This window comes from Rhipicephalus sanguineus, chromosome 4, assembly GCF_013339695.2.
Source record: "Rhipicephalus sanguineus isolate Rsan-2018 chromosome 4, BIME_Rsan_1.4, whole genome shotgun sequence".
Taxonomy (NCBI): domain Eukaryota; kingdom Metazoa; phylum Arthropoda; class Arachnida; order Ixodida; family Ixodidae; genus Rhipicephalus; species Rhipicephalus sanguineus.
The window spans coordinates 50,377,770-50,393,403 of record NC_051179.1 but is presented as its reverse complement, the minus strand read 5'-3'; the positions used below and the strand labels follow the sequence as shown (position 1 = coordinate 50,393,403).

Below are 15,634 nucleotides of genomic sequence, written 5' to 3'. Positions count from 1 at the left end.
AGTGAGTGAGTGAGTGAGTGAGTGAGTGAGTGAGTGAGTGAGTGAGTGAGTGAGTGAGTGAGTGAGTGATCCTCGGTGAGACGAGTGTGCGAGTTAGTGATGAATGGGCGAGTGAGTGAGAACACGTGAGTGCGAACGTGAGTGAGGACCTAGGAGTGCGAATAGACATGAATGCGACTGCGTGAAATGAGACTCCGTTGTACACTGCATAAACCCACACGCCTGCTTCACATGCTCCCTGCTTCATATATGTTTATAAACTGCTGATCGCGCCGAGCAGGTCGCTGTGGCATTAGCTCTCGCTGCCACCGACCGCACCGCCATTTACACAGATTCGCGCGTAGCCGCACGGGCTTTCATGACGGGCTCGGTTTGTCGGGAAGCAGCGCGCGTTCTCTCTGCTGCCAATTGGTCAGACAAAAAGCACATCATCTGGTTCCCGGCACACGTTGGCCGACACGTACACGGAACCATCCTCAATGCCAACGAATTGGCTCACTCCCGGGCGCGAGGTCTCACATTCCACGTCGGGGAGAACCAATCGGAGGCTGAGGACGTTACTTGGTACTTCAGAGATCCGTTGTTAACATTTAATGAAATCTGCAAACATTACCAGTTGGAGAGGCGGAGGTACCCACTCCCGCACCCACACTTAAACAGGGCTCAATCAATCACTCTACGTTTGTTACAGACGGAGGCGTATGCATCGCCTTTAAAATGTTCCAAGTACATGGATGGCATAGAGCCGGGGTGCCCGCGCTGTGGCCACCCAAAATGCACCTTACAACACATGCTGTGGCAATGCCCTGCGTTGCGCGGGAGCAGCGAGTCTCCCTCTACGGAGGCGGACTGGAACCATCTGCTCACTAGCCAAGACAAAGGAGACCAGCTTAAGGCCATCCAGAGGGCCCGCGACATGGCCGTAGAGTTTAACCACCCCGTCCCGTCGTGGGAGTGGCCCACCGGTGTCACCCCCTAAAGGGGGTCGAGCGCCGCCTCCGGATAATAATAAAGTTCTTTGCCTGCCTGCCTGCCTGCCTGCCTGCCTGCCTGCCTGCCTGCCTGCCTGCCTGCCTGCCTGCCTGTGAAGTCGGTGCGCAGCACCGATTAAAAACTTTTCGTCGAGGAGCACACGCACCGTCGTGCTTGTCGTCCCTTCGCTAATTTATTCCCGCGCGGCGTCATCGCCGTGTTCGGTGCCTGGCACGTACACGCGGCGAGTATCTACATCCAAGGTGTCACGCTGCCCTTCCTCGTGAAAATAACCCGATCCCCGCTTCAAAGGGCACAAAAAAAAGTTAATTATACATTCCGAAATTTCCAACAAGGGAGAATAGGTTTTTCCTCTGCCGATATTAATGATGATCGTAAGAAAAAAAGACAGTCACGTAGCTTTTTGTTTAATGCTTGCGTCGCGCATCGCCACTGACCTCCGTCACAATGCGTTCGAGCACGCTGGTTTATTTATTTACTTATGTTTAAGAATCTGCCAATGCACAGTGCATTAAGTTAGGAGAGAAGAGCAGCGAATGACCTTCAGCGCGCGCGCTTAGCAAGGTAGGCAATGCACGATTCAGAGCCTGAATGTCCAACGAGACGGAATGTACAACGAGACTGAATGTCCAATGGGTCACGTGACCGGCGAGACTGAATGTCCAACGAGACGGAATGTCCAACCGAGACGGAATGTCCATCGAGACTGAATGTCCAACGACACTGAATGTCCAACCGAGACGGAATGTACAACGAGACGGAATGTCCAACGAGACGGAATGTACAACCGAGACGGAATGTCCAACGAGACTGAATGTCCAACGAGACGGAATGTCCAATTTAGAAGAGTCCTCGTTTGAAATTTCTCAGGACAACTGATTCATTGGGTTAAGATAGCCTAACGGAAGATCGCATTTTTTGTGTGTGTTTTCCAAATATTGACTGTGGCGTCGGGCGTCGTATTTTTGTTTCCGTATTCGCTTTCCTGCATTTACCATAATTTCAAATTCTGTTAGTTTTATTTCTATTTTGTATTTTTTAGTTTTCATATGTATATTGAATATGTTACTTTAATGCTTTATTTTGGTTGTTTGCATACTTTGCTGTTCCTGTTTATCTTTGTCATGAATCGGACATCACAGCCCCTTAAAGGATTACGATAGAGGGCGCTCCCTCGTCCACTCTGTGCGGTATCTATCTGCGTTTAATCCCTGAGAGTGTTGCCAGCGCCACTCGTAGCTAAGGCGGCGAGTGTGAAACACTATTTTTGCCAGAAAGCGTCACGAGGCAGGACGAATCCCTTGCTATGAAAGTGCGAAAGAAGAATAGTTCGAGAGACTCAGTTATTTGTTAGAAAACCAACAGCCAATTAAGCCAAATAAAACATTGGGGACATTATTTGTTGCTTTTTTTAACTTCGATGTAATAATTAAAACCCATATGCAAAGGAATCCAAGTAGACGAAAAAACACCCTTTCCATCGGTGGGATCCGAACCCGCAACCTTATAATTACGGCGGCGATTTGCGCTTGCTAACCCTCCCGGGATCAAGCTCACGTAAATACCCAACAATGTGGACGAGGGAGCGCCCTCCGTCGTAGCTTAATTGTTAGAGCATCAGACGCGTAATGCGAAAGTTGTGGGTTCGAAACCCACCGAAAGAAAGTGTGCTTTTTCGTCCCATTTAAGTCCTTTCAATTTAGGTCACATTCATTACACTACAGTTAAAAAGATCAACAAATAACGTACCTATGCTTTCCTTGGCTTGATTGTTGGCTTTTCTACGAGCCCCTAGAACAATTCTTCTTTCCTCTTAAAGAATGCGGGTCGAAGAAGCTAGGGAGGAAATTTTCCTTTAAAATTAAATTCCTGGGTTTCACGCGCCAGAACAACGAAATGATTATGAAGCATGCTGAGTGTGGGATATCAGTTTTAGTTTTGACTAGCTTGATGGAAACATGTCATGGCATTTCGGCTACAAGAGAACTGCAGGCCGGTCTAGGAAAGACCATGCCGTTAAAGAGGTGGTGTCACCAAATTTTGAGGCTATAAAAAGCCTGCTGTAGGCTTTCTCTGTAAGCAAGGACGCTCAGCACGATGTATTGCACGCAGCAAACGTTTAGAATATATTTGAATTCACTTCCAAAGTCTGTATAAATACTCATTCTCGCGATCGAGACCCATCGCTAGCGCGTCTGACACCGACGTCACTGTGTAGGAAGCGTAATGAAAGTTTTAGTGACGTCACACCACATTAGAGTGACGTGCAATGAGCGGTGACCTACACCTCCGCTGCACCGGGCCAGTCAAGAGAGCATCAGGCCATCCGCTGCGAACTGCTCATTTTTCCTGAGCTTATTGCCGAAGTAGCCAATCTTACTCGCGTTTTGCAGTGCTCCGCGTGAATAATTTTTCATTACAACACATAGCATACAGGTAATCGTTGGCGACAATAAAACCGTTTTTATGATGTTTAAAATAATTTGAGGACTTTTCAGAACCGGCCTGAACACGAGCTCTTCTATTACTCTTCCAATGATGTCGATATTAGTGCTGTGAAGCTCAAGTGAAAAAAAAAAACTCGGTCGGGAACAGACTTGTACGCATTACAGTTAAAGAGCGTCAGCGATTACAATTACCTTTTTAAAAAAACTAACGGATTACCGAGAAAAAACTGAAAGCTAATCGATTACTCAACAAGGTGAGGTACCGGGCTATTTGGTTTTGCATAATTGTTAAACTGTGGTAAAGTTACAGGTACATATTTTTAGGGAGGACGCACATAACAAAAGCATGAAAAGCGCAAACTTTCAACTCGATTTGTTGAAAAGGCATCAAGTTATATGAACACGAGCAAACGAGTGCAAGAGGGAGCTCTTTAAATATTTTTTCTTATTTTTAAATACTTCTTTTTTGCGTCTTGTTTCCTATTTTGTTCCCTCGTGTCTTTGCGCTTTCTCTCTCTCTCTCTCTCTCTCTCTCTCTCTCTCTCTATATATATATATATATATATCTATATATATATATATATTATATATATATATATATATATATATATATATATATATATATATATATATGTATATATATATATATCCTTGCCGTGCGTAATACGCAGTCTCAGCGCCACGTCCTATCACGACGAAACGAATTTTCACGCACGTCGCAAATGTTAGGTGTTAGGGCACATTCGGAAAATTTTCACAGCAAATATTGGGGTGTGTGGAACGAAAACGGAAAAGTGAAATTTGTGACCGGGACGGAATGTCCAACGAGACGGAATGTCCAACCGAGACTGAATGTCCAACGAGACGAAATGTCCAACGAGACTGAATGTCCAACCGAGACGGAATGTCCAACGAGACTGTATGTCCAACGAGACTGAATGTCCAACCGAGACGGAATGTCCAACGAGACGAAATGTCCAACGAGACTGAATGTCCACTATTGGACATTCAGTCTCGTTGTACATTCCGTCTCGTTGGACATTCAGGCCGCAAGCGGCAATGCACCACTCCGAAGGCCTCGAGGATCGAGCTACAATACACACGCCTGGCTTGTGTTACCGAAGCTGCACTTCCCGAACACGTGGACAATTCATTATTATTATCATCATCATCATTGTCAGCATATTTTATATTCACTGTAGGACGAAGACCTCTCCGTATGATGCCCAATGTACCCGTTGGACGTCATTGTCAATGACGTCCATTTACACTGAACGTCGCCATTTGAAAGAAGACCTTTCCCGTATATCGTATATGGGTCACTTCTGAAGGGGTTTTGACGCCAGCATTCGAGAAACATGTCGATACTGCTATCTAGAATGACTGAAATCTGGACGCCGATTCTGAGATGTCGAGTTTGTGTTCCGCGGTTATGTTTCGCTACAAATGCTACTCAACACTATACTATATATGCTGCTGCTCAACGCGCAGAGCTCTAAGTTAAATAGTTAAGCGATCGGTTATTTGAGCAAATATATGACCCGCCGCGGTGGTCTGGCTGTTATGGTGCTCCAATGCTGACCCGAAAATCGCGGGATCGAACCCCGGCCGCTGCGGCCGAGTTTCGATGGAGGCAAAATGCGTGTGTTTACGTTTAGGTGCACGTTAAAGAGCCCCAGGTGGTCGAAATTTCCGGAGCCCTCCACTACGGCATCTTTCATAATCATATCGCGGTTTCGGGACGTGAAACCCCAGCAATTATGATTATTATTTGAGGAAATATATACAGAAGGAAGGAAGGAAGGGAAGGAAGGAAGGAAGGAAGGAAGGAAGGAAGGAAGGAAGGAAGGAAGGAAGGAAGGAAGGAAGGAAGGAAGGAAGGAAGGAAGGAAGGAAGGAAGGAAGGAAAGCAAAATTGGTACTGCGTGTCTAGCTCGAGTGACTGGCACATGAACGGCGGTCATCAATCGATGAGAGAGGAGTACGGGAAGTGTGTGTGTGTGTGGGGGGGGGGGGGGGGGGGGGAGGGGGGGCGGATAATTTACATAGGTACACAGATCTCGTAGGGAAATGTGTTGCTGTTGTCGGCGGGCGTCCTCAAGTATTTCTTTCTTTCGTTCTTGCTTTCATCCTTATATTCCTGAAGTCACGTGCTGCCGCGCATGACGTTTGACGAATCACATCCGTGACGTGTTTATTTTCAAAGCATTCAGCTGCATCCCTTGAAGCGAAGCGGGCGAACGAGTTCACTCGAAGTAAAAAAAAAACCTGGCGCTCTTCTTTGTGTTTTGAACAAGCTCTGTGTCACCGGCCGCTGCCGTTTCAAGCATTCGCTTCCTCGTCGGTGGAAGGTAAATGCTTTGAGAGGAAACACCAAAACAAACGTGACTCGTAAACGGCTATTATACGCGTATAAGAGCGGCAAGGAACTCTTAACACTCCTCTTTGTGAGCTCTTTACGTATGTAAACAGTCCCCCCCCCCCTCTTTTTCTCTCTTTTACTATCCCTCACTTGAGAGACAGTTATCGTGCACTTCACACCCAATTTTCATTTTCATTTCCTTCTTCCTTTTAATAATCCCCCCCAACCACGCTGACCGTCGTTCGAATGTCAGCTACACAGTTACAGTGCGATCAGCAGTAAATTTTCATTTTCTTTCTCTTTATAGTCCGCCTCGGTGGTACAGTGGTTACGGTGCTGGGCTACTCACCCGAAAGTCGCGGGTTCGATCGCGGCGGTCGCATTTCGATGGAGGCCCGCGTGCTAGCTGTGCGATGCCAGTGCACGTTAAAGAACAACAGATGGTAGAAACTTCCGGAGCCCTCCACTACGGCGTGCCTCATAATCATATCGTGGTTCTGGCACGTAAAACATGATATTATTATTATTCTCTTTATTTATATATTTTCCTAAGCAAACAACCAATTATTACTAGAGTTTTCTGGGTCTTCCGGAACACCTTACACGGCAACTCGTCTTTTTTTATCTATGTTTTGTTTTTAACAGATTTAAGGAGACGGTTTTGTACATGACGATATACGCCACGCACTTCTTACAAAAATAAAAGAAAAACAAAAACAAAAGACGTAACATCTGTTTTCTTGCGCACACTTCGTTGCGCTGCGAGTGTCGGCAGGTATAAAATAGAGTAAAAAAAAAGTCGAAACACACATTCTGTCATAATAATATTATCTGGGGTTTAACGTCCCAATACCACGATACGATTACGAGAGACGCCGTATAGTGGAGGGCTCCGGAAATTTCGACCACATGGGGTTCTTTAATGTGCACCTAAATCTAGGTACACGGGCCTCAAACATTTTCGCCTCCATCGAAAATGCAGCCGCTGCGGGCGGGATTCGATCCCGCGACCTTCGGGTCAGCAGTCGAGCGCCATAACCACCGTGGCAGGGAACAGGCATTCTGTCAGTACGATTCATATACATAAAAAATTCGGCAGATCCAACGTACCATGGGAGTCGATGTTGTGCGAAGCATGCGGCGGGAAGGTGACAGTGGCGTAATTTTTTTTTTTACTCAGCGACACGTTACAAAATGACGCTAAAGATTTGTATAAATTTTATACGCACACATATATGTTGAAGAGCCGCATATGTGTTATATAACCAGTTGTTTACGGTTGGGTAACGCTGCCAATGGCAACGCGGGTATTACCAACACCAGAAGCGGTAAGCTGACATGTAGTGCTTATACGTGTCCCGTGAACGCACGCACGTTTCGCGAACCCGTGTGCATGTGTGGAAGTTTTTGACAGTTCTTGAAGAAGGGCATCATCCCCCTGATCAGTGAGCACCAGCAACTGGTCATGACTTGTTATAGGATCCGGTCGTGATTGTGCTGATGAGGGGTCCATGTGTAGAGAAGTATGTGGTATAGTAGAGCTGTTGGAATTCCTGGATACCTGCGCTTATGTGGCCTACGTAGCCTAGTCTACAAAGCGGCTGTCAATCAATCTGGCACCATCCTCGGGCAGCATGAGGCCATCACCCAGCCTCGTAAGAAATGAAGAGGACACTGCGTCGTTCCGGCGGACGAAGTGCACCGGGGTCGAGCAATGCTTCAACATAGCTTGCTGAATCACAGGAATACAAACGTAATGTTTATTAGACTGCTATAAAAGCGGAGCCAAGACTGGAACCACAGACGTTAATCTGATATGACGCCTGTATCGTAGGAGTACATATGTAGTATTTATTGCTTTCTTGTAAAATTAGATAGCAAGCACCAAAACCACAATTGACGTTGCACCGATATTGCCCTGCGGCTGTTTTTCCAAACCAGTTTATAGACCTGGTATGGCTCAGTCGTAGAATACCTTATTGCTACGCAGAATGCTCGGGTTCGATTCCTGCTGGGATCCTAATTTTCATTCTTTCCATTCGTCGAGTCAACGCTGCCGGTGTTGGTTCTCCTTAACGCTCTAGCATTTCAGTTACCAATGTCTGTTCTCGCCGTTCCTGGGTAGATATAAACTGTCAATCACCTGTGGCGCACACCCATACACCGCGGCCCGTGATAAACGGGTATGTGCCACACGTGTCTAGTGGAAAGGGTTTGACGACGTACGCGACAGAATTTTCACGTTATTGATGTCATGACCTGACAATCATATTCGCTAAAACCTCTTATCCTCCCATGCCAATTTTGGTCGACACCAAGTTAAGGAGGCGATCATGAGAGCACCCAGACGTAGGCGGCTAGATAGATAGATAGACAGATACGTAAATAGAAACGCTCAAAGTTCCAAAGGTTCGCTAAGAAATGCTTCACATTTCATAAGGCAAACGAAGCACGCGTTGCCCCCCCCCCCCCCCCCCCCCCCCCCCACAATAAAGTACATTTCATATTAGTTGTAGTGAACAATACAGACGACGACGAGGCAGCCAAGAAAGCAAGCCACAGCGTTAGTGGTAGCCACGCGACCCGAGCTTGCGCTTGCTTGAATTTTGGACCCTTGACGTCCCTCGTCGTTCCTTCACGTTTGTACGTGAATAGACCACGTGACATTTGGTGGAGGTGGAGGATTTTGTCCATCAGACCGTCATCGGCTTGTTGCTGATAATTCTTGGAATGCCATTGTCCGATATCGGTGTATACCTGCCTCGAGCAAACATTGCTCGCCTACGTTATCACAAGCAATGCGGAAAAAAAGCTAGACAAAGCTGTTCTCGTCAAATAACCCGCTATGACAGATATACCAGGGCATTGTCTAATTAGCACAGTCTATTCGTCATGTCATCGTCTACAATAGACTACGGCATGACGCAAGAATCACCCACTGTGTCAAAAGCTGCTTAGGAGTTCCGGGCGGATCCGAACGTGGCCTGCGCTCGTCCCCCGGCCAGTTTGATCAACCCTGCGCAAGCTCAGATTTCCAGCGATGGCTGTGTCCGTTTATCGTGCTTTTTTGTAACACTATTCCAAGCACGCGGATAAGAACACCACGCTGCCTTTTGAAAAGCGATCCGCAGCATTGCCTCAAGTAAATATATAACATGCAGGAGCGTTTCAGTCTTATTCGTCGACATGTATAAAACGGCGCACTATTGGCCTCGAGGCCCACCACTGGAAACGCCGGCGCCACCGTCGGCGTGACGTGCTTGGCAGGATCACGTGGTCTCAGCGGCCGCGTCGGCTGCTTGTGGCGCACTGACGCGTGCTTTGAAAATGAGTTTCAAGTCCCACATGCGCTGCGGTCTGTTCAAATTCGGAAGTTTTCTCTCATTTTCTACTCAATTGAAACCATTGTAATAGAGTGGCTGCCTCCGAAGGCGACGAACATGGGGCTGTACCGCTCGGTGCCGCAGTGCCACGCTTACGCAAAGGAGCCCAGTGTCAGCCTGCACTGGTAACCGCGGGACAAGAAACAGCGTGAAGGATGGGTTGTAAAGCTAAGTACCGGCAAGTAGCCATCCGCTACGAGTCTTGTGTGCAAGAAGCACTTCCGCGACGAAGACTTTTGTTACTGCGTCGGGCCTGCGATGTTCGGTGAGTAGCAGACAGCGCGCACTGAGACGATGGCTCGCGCGCGCTTCCCGCCGGCAAATGATGCTTATCTGCCACACGATGGAAAAAGCGCTACCTTTTACCACGTGCGATGCCATCTCAGAACCCTCCAATGCGACCTCTTGATCGTCGGCCCCATGCTCAGCGTCCACAAAATCGGCTGCAGATACGCAAGTCATTGTTTAGATACGTTAAATTAAAAAACGCACAGGGTCCCTTATGCATTCGTTAAAGATGACTAGAAGGCGAAAGCCATCTTCTTGTCACTCGATGTACTGATTCTCCCGCGCCCCCCTCCAAAAGCGTTCTGCACCTAACGCGGGTTTGCATGGCCTCCGTGACCGATCACGGAGGCAATGCAAAGTGACCATGATGTGTGAATACGTCATTATGTGACGTCATAATGACTCTACATATGGCGATCTGTGACGTCATGATGACGTCATATGGTGACACCATCACGTGACGAATATTTTTTGCATCACTCGTGTTGACGCCGCCGACGCGGGACGCCGACGGGCAACCTTCCCATTTGATGAGGCACGCATTGCTTCATAAGCTACATAAATTTTGCATTGCCTCTGTGATCGGCCCACCGGCCAACCCCACGTATTTTCTTGGAGCCTCATTTATTCACGTGGGAAAGATGCCACCCTGTTGGCGTTAGACACGACACTGCTGCCAAAATTGCTCGGGTACACGGCAAATAATTACTATCCTGTTTTGCGGCTGCTGGTTGCTGCAATACCTTCTATTTTATTCACCGCCATTTCAAGTTCATGTGGGTCCTAGTTCACAGCCGACGTTTGCAGAACAAGTCCGGCAAACGTTACTGTATTTTCTTTCTTTTCCTAGGCGTCGCATGCTACTACATGCTCGGTCTCGTAGACTGCTTCTTCTTCCACCAGCAATCTCGAAGTGGTGAAGCTTTGGTCTATGAATTTGTTGATGACAGAGAGCGGCAAGTTCACTGGAATGCAAACGGAACGATAATTAAGGAGCATTAAAAAAAAAGGCGTCGCATTTGCTCACGTTTTGTGTGAGCACCAAACGAAACGAATGCGCTGAATAAAGAAACAGAAGCAGCGGCATTTGCCCGCTGAGAAGACCGATCAATACGCAGTGCGAGAAACTTGTCAAATGACATTGAAACGTACCTGAATTTAGACTGAAAAAGAAAAAAAAAACACTGAATCGTCGGGACGGCAGATCACGAAGTTGCCATGCGCACCGAAGCCGCAGTTGTAAGGAAATTGTTTTTGAACTGCTCTGATAGCGTCCGCGCAACAGTAGTTGTTTGTTTACTCACAAATTCTCATATTTTGCGGCCTAAAGTTCACAGCGCGGTGTCAAAACGCGCTCGTAGCAAAAGCGAAACCATCAGTACGAACATACATGCAGACGCTCATACATGCAGAGGCACCGTCAAACGTCGCGAACCCGTGCGATCGCTGGCTTGAGGCTTCTTTCTGTTATGCTCCGTTTGTTTATACAGGCAGTCTACTCTAACGAGATATTTCACAGCTTGCACTCAGCGAGTGACTACCTTTCACGCAAGAAGCCGGTTCAGGGGTCTCCAACGCGGTGACAGAGTGACGCGGGTGCTCGGTTTTCTGCAAAGAGACAGCGACTGTAGAATATCTTGTGCTTTCAGTTCATCGAAAATGATTATTTTGACAGTAAAGAACACAGTTCATTTCGAAAGTACTTACAGAAATGCCCTGGAGGGCTTCCGCGAGGTGTTTTTGTAGAGCGCCGACAGCAAAACCTATGGGGAGCGCGCCGGCGGTAATCCTGCCTAGCACGCAATCGAGGCGCGTCCGACAGAGGGCGACTCCGTAACTCCTCGAGGCCAATACGGTTCGATTGGCCGCGAGATCGAGCACAGTCGCCGCCTAGCGGCTTCTGGCTGAACCGTGCCTAGTGTGGATTGCTCCGTGCGTCGTCTGCTAGCCCCGTTGTGTTTGCATGTGCGCGTACGTCACGCAGGTCCTCAAAAGGCGGTTTGTTCCGTTGCGTTAGTGCAACTTTAACCGCTCGTACGTATGCCTAACACGATGTAAAGAAGCATTTGGCCTTGATCGGCTGTATATGTATACTGTAATAAGATCGGTGAGTGCACTTGTCTACAGTGCTGTGTGTACCGTCCGTCGTACCATCCGTTCACGAGAGTCATATCAGTGTAGGTGCCGCTCTATGGTTCAAGCGCATTGCAAAGTGCACTTGGTGTTGCCCTAAAGATGAGAAGTATTAAATCTCATGTGAATATAGCCTTTTAGCGGCGCGGTGGTAAAAAAAAAAAAAGGCTCGCATGTACTTGAGCGTTGTGGTTAGGTGTTGTTTATACGTTACGCGACGAGCTTTAGTTGTGTACGGTCATGGTCTCACTAGAGAGAAATATTTCTGCTAAGTCACGTGTGACACTTCGGTACCTAAATTGTCCCCTAAAAAGAACAGAAAATGAAATCACACGGAAATCGCAAAACTGAGTTGCCTTGCGCAATTTTAACTTGTCGCGAAATTAATACAAAACACCGGTGTACTTAGATTAAGGTGTGCGTTAAAGAGCGCTAATGGTCAAAATTAATCCAAAGGGCGTAGTTTACATTTATGTCGTAGTAATTTCACGCGAAGCCACATCTTTTTTTCTTTACATTATCTTGAGCGTTTGTGTTGCGTTGTTTAGATTGACGGAAGACAGCGGACATTATTCGTATGAAAAAACGTACTTTGGTCCAGTGAAATAACCGGACCTTTGTTCCATTACTATCGTGCAAGTAATCAATCGAAGAAATTTCCGTGCTGTACAGTTACCCTTATGTATTGTTACTGGAATAAAAACAAGCGTGTACGTGTTAAACGTCTCCGTAGCGCTAAAGCGCTGTCAGCCACGAAGCTTTCCTCAGTGAACCCATATACTGTCCTACATTTCATGGAGAACTGAATAAGAAATGCTAATGAATATTTGAGCACGCAGTGCACAAAGTGCTATTTCAACTCATCGTGCAGGAATACGGGCTTTCTTTTTGTTGAGGGGCATCCAAATGAACAAGAAGTAAATAGTTAATTCAGTCGTGCGCTACAGCAGTGCGTAGTAGGTGGAGCACAAGCTAAACATGTACAAATAAAACAACAAGAAAACGTCACCCATTGCGAAAACGCCGACTGTCGCCGAAGGCGAGCGACCCGTTCGTTGGCAGAATGCGCTTCTCTCACTAATAATTGTAACGTTTGGCGCGCTTCGTGCATTAATTCGGGAATGAAGATCGCACATATTACCACAAAGCTGCAGTCAACGCATTTTGTTTGCCGGAAATTGGGTCTCATCGCTCACAACGAAGCGCTGTTGTGCACGTTGGTATACGCGCCGACAACCGCCTATCCACACTAGCGCGGCGACGGTGCTGCCACCTGTAGCCCGATCTCGCGGCGAATAGCGGCTGTATACATTCGTATACTAATTACTTCCCTCATTCATTCATTAGTGGTGTTTTAAAAGGACACTAATGAGGAAACCTGAATCAGTTAAGAGAGTTCCCCTATATTTCTACATTCTCTATCTATATTTGTGATGAAGACTTGCCCCTTCAGCAGGGGCGTAGCCAGAAATTTGCTTTCGGGAGGGGATCGACCATGTTTTATGTCCGTTCGTGCGTGTGTTTTTATGTGCGCTTGTATATATATATATATATATATATATATATATATATATATATATATATATATATATATATATATATATATATATATATATATATATATATATATATATATATATATATATATATATATGCGACATTCAAAAAATATCGTGGGGGGGTGGGGGGGGGGGAGGGGTTCAACCCCTCCGATCCCCACCCCACGGCTACGCCAGTGCCTTTACAGGCATAATTCTCGCAGGGGAGGCGCCAGGTTTTTTTTTTTTTCTTTTGTTTACTGGGGGGGGGGGGGGGCAACTTATGCGTTGTGTTTTGACTGTTTCGGGCTGACATAGAAAAGTGTGTTGGAAACACGACATAAATATTCGTTTTCGTTTACTTTTACTAGTTCTTGTCTTCCTCTCACATTCCTCAAGTTGAGTTTATGACATCGGCAGTGCTGAAAGAGCCGACGTATCTTTCTGTGTATTCATCACTCTATGAGCGACACCCACATTAACGCTTCCATTAGTTCAAGCGAACGCTGTCTTTCTCGAAATCTATCCAACCTTACAGAACACAAAGTCAAAGAATTTCGCAGGTGACACGTGGTCGCCAGCGTATCTGACATGTCAGATACGCTGGCAGTCAGTTGCAACTGACGCACGACATTCGCCTGCCCTATATAAAAGCCACTCAATGCCGACTCTGTTCCGCGCGCGATTGGTTTAATTCTTGATGACGCCGGCAGCCCGTCCAATCATCTGCTAGCACGCAGGCAAAAGGCGAACGCTTTCGTGCGAAAGCCAGCTATGTACGGCAGCATGTAGTATATACGATATGCCCCGACTCGCCAGGTATGGTCGCAGGCAAAGCTTACGCACGGAGCGGTGGATAAAGACGTCGATCTGCAGGGAACGAGATACAATGCGGACGTGTATACAATCGCACGCGGGTGATGGCCTCTGTGTAACCTTTGTGAGCGAGATTATAGCTGATAAGACCTTTCACGTTCGGGACACCAAAAGCAGCATGGCTTAACTGACCGAGTGACGGTGGCACGTATACCAGGAGACAACGGCGCATGTCAGTACAGTCCCGCTGACAGAGACTGCGGCAAAGCATCTATAGTGTGGTTTGTGGATAGCGATCAGATGGAAGTATACGTGACACTGGGTCATGTTGTATACGCTGACTTCTACCTATGGCCCAAGTGAGTTAATCCATGGAGCTGGGCTGGACATGGAGCAGAATCTCTGGAGTGAGCGGACCTCCGTGACTGGAGATGTAAACAAAGTTGGATATGTTTGCTGATTCTCGGAAGTGTGCAAGCCTCTCTGCTGAATTCAGGACGTGTGGTTCTCGTTCCGAGCACGGCACGTATAGCGGCACGTGCGACTTTCCTAGCTGCACCTGCAGCGAAGTTTTGTTTGTCGTGAGCCGTGCACAACACAAGCAATGTCCATTACAAGACCTCATCGTTATAGGGCGGGAAGGCGGCCGGTAAACGCAGCGCCTATAAACGTCGACGTAATCCCGGAAACAGACGGTGCTAAACTATTTTGGCCCACAGCGGAGGTGGCGTGGCGGTCTGCTGTGCACGCTTTGCGGAAGCCAAATGGGGCTACACCCACGTGCACAAAGCTCACGCTTCGCAGTTCCCTGCGTGCTCTTGGGACCGCGAGCCGGAGGAAAACGCCGCTGGACATTCCTTGCTTTGCAAAGCTCGGACACTACGGAGGAACCCAACCGCCCTGCCCGAAATTCCAGCGTACTTAATACTTCCGGTCATCCAGCGTGGAATGTGGACCCCGCTGGTTTGGTACCTTTCCGGGTTTCGTGTCTACCCTCTTCGTGGAGATGTCGTTGCAGGTTGATGTGTGTTATCGGGACACCAGCACACCCACCTATGTTGAACATGAAATCAGTTCTCAAAGTTTGGTGTCTCTGCAATGTACTGAACGAGTACTTGCAGCGAAAACGCTAGCGGATTGCAAAAAACGACAACGCACGCAGTTGTTCATCCGCCCCTACAGATGTTATACGCGTTTCAGAGTAGCAGCCAGACACGGAGCGAGCTGGACTGGCCCGATTTGGGTCAGCTCTTGTAATTGGCTATAAGAGAACGCTTGTTTGTCATGTTTACGGAGCGCCATACAATTTTTCGTTCGTAAATGATGGATCGGCTTCGAATCTAAACAAAATGGCGGGGGGAAGGTGTTTTCTTTTTTTCTTTTTTTCTCGCAACGCGACTGGGCGAACGCGCGCTCAATACCTACTTAGGGATAAGCTCCAAAGGCTGCAACTTTGCAAAGCAGTTCGCCTGCATTCCGGCATAATGTTTCCTGGCATTGGACAGAAGGTCATTCAACTTCAGTCTTATACACCGTAGAAGACCGAATCGCTGGAAAGCCTAATCAAGAAATAGAAAGGGGGAAAAAAAGCTGTAACAGGGACAGTCGTGGGCGTGTTCCATTTCGTGCTCGTGCGCTACACGTTAGCGCGCCCGTTAATTAATTACCGACCAG

General features: G+C 47.4%; 1 protein-coding gene across 1 annotated transcript in view; it reads right to left on the bottom strand.

Annotated features, from left to right (window-relative positions):
* Positions 1 to 15,634, bottom strand: part of LOC119389950 (transducin beta-like protein 2) — a 285,922-nt gene that overhangs the window by 257,865 nt on the left and 12,423 nt on the right. The gene's annotated exons all lie outside the window — the stretch shown is intronic.